Genomic DNA, 1543 nt, shown 5'->3' with positions numbered 1-1543 from the left:
GGCCCGGCGCCGCCCGGGCTCCTGCCCTGGGACCTCGTCTTTCTCCAGGAAAACGTGGACCGCTCTCCGCCGAGCGGTCTCTTCCACAGACCCCTCTCGCCTTGGCCCCCAGTCTCCTTCGGTTCTGTCTTCGCGCTGGCTGGGTACAAACCAGGAAGTCGCCCCCCAGCGGAGCCCCGGCTCCCCGACGCAGAGGCGGCCCCGGGGGCGGAGTCAACCGCGGAGGCCGCGCCCTCCGTGAAAGGGCGGGGTATGCAAATTCGAAAGGAAAGCTCGGGAACGCCGGATCCAAGCACGGGTGTAAGATTTCCCTTTTCAAAGGTGGAGAATAAGAAAGGAGCCCGAGTGTGTAACGGCGTCCATAGTGGGGTGGACGAGACAGAGGGGATGGGGCAAGGAGCGAGGGTGGGGCTCTCACCGCGACTTGAATGTGGATGAGAGTGGGACGGTGACGGCGGGCGCGAAGGCGACGGCATCGCTTCTCGGCCTTTTGGCTAAGATCAAGTGTAGTATCTGTTCTTATCAGTTTAATATCTGATACGTCCTCTATCCGAGGACAATATATTAAATGGATTTTTGGAGCAGGGAGATGGAATAGGAGCTTGCTCCGTCCACTCCACGCATCGACCTGGTATTGCAGTACCTCCAGGAACGGTGCACCCCCTCCGGGGATACAAGGCGTTTGCTAAAAGTAGAAGGGGCGAGAGAGACAGCACGGGCGGGGCGGCTTGCACGCCAAGCGTCTGTGATGCGCCGTCTTGCCGGCTCAACTGCTCGTTGGAGTACCACGGGGTGTCTGAGCTGCGGGCGGCAGACGGTAGGCCTTGCGGCACGCTTCCATTTACGCTGTGACTGCAGCGCTTTGGGAAGGCTACGACCCCCCGCAGCCGACCGACCACTCCTTTGGAGGTCGTTAGGATCTCAGCTTGGCAGTCGAGTGGTGGTGACCTTTTAAAGGAATGGGATCCACCCGGAATTGAACTCACTTCCTTCCTTCCTTCCTCTCTTCCTCTCTTCCTCTCCTTCTCTCTCTCTCTCTCTCTCTCTCTCTCTCTCTCTCTCTCTCTCTCNTCTCTCTCTCTCTCTCTCTCTCTCTCTCTCTCTCTCTCTCTCTCCCTCTCTCTCTCCCCCTCTCTCTCCCCCTCTCTCTCCCCCCACCTCCTTTTTGGTTTCCCCCCTCCGCCCCCCCACAAGTTCTGGGGTACATGTGCGGGACGTGCACGTTTGGAACATAGGTATACGTGTGCCACGGTGCTCTGCTGCACCTATCAACCAGTCATCTAGGTTTGAAGCCCTGCATGCGTTGGGTATTTGTTCTAATGCTCTCTCTCCCCTTGCACCCCACGCCCCGCCAGGGCCCGGTGTGTGATGTTCCCCTCCCTGTGTCCATGTGTTCTCACCGTTCAACTCCCACTTAGGAGTGAGAACATGCGGTGTTTGGGTTTCGGTTCCTGTGTCAGTCTGCTGAGAATGAAGGACGTGAACTCATCCTTTTTTATGGCTGCCTAGTAATTCCATGGTGTATACGTGCCACGTTTTCCTT

The 1543-nt window shown here is 58.0% G+C and overlaps 1 non-coding gene across 1 annotated transcript; it reads left to right on the top strand.

Moving 5' to 3' along the window:
* The first annotated feature begins 474 nt into the window (after window positions 1-474).
* LOC112616831 lies at window positions 475-665 on the top strand. Its single transcript, XR_003117812.1, has one exon. It is a non-coding gene; the product is annotated as a U2 spliceosomal RNA (small nuclear RNA).
* The last annotated feature ends 878 nt before the right edge of the window (window positions 666-1543 follow it).

The sequence above is a fragment of the Theropithecus gelada genome, unplaced genomic scaffold (genome assembly GCF_003255815.1).
Source record: "Theropithecus gelada isolate Dixy unplaced genomic scaffold, Tgel_1.0 HiC_scaffold_10469, whole genome shotgun sequence".
Taxonomy (NCBI): domain Eukaryota; kingdom Metazoa; phylum Chordata; class Mammalia; order Primates; family Cercopithecidae; genus Theropithecus; species Theropithecus gelada.
Note: the sequence above shows the minus strand (reverse complement) of the source record. Positions and strands in the feature narration are given on the sequence as shown.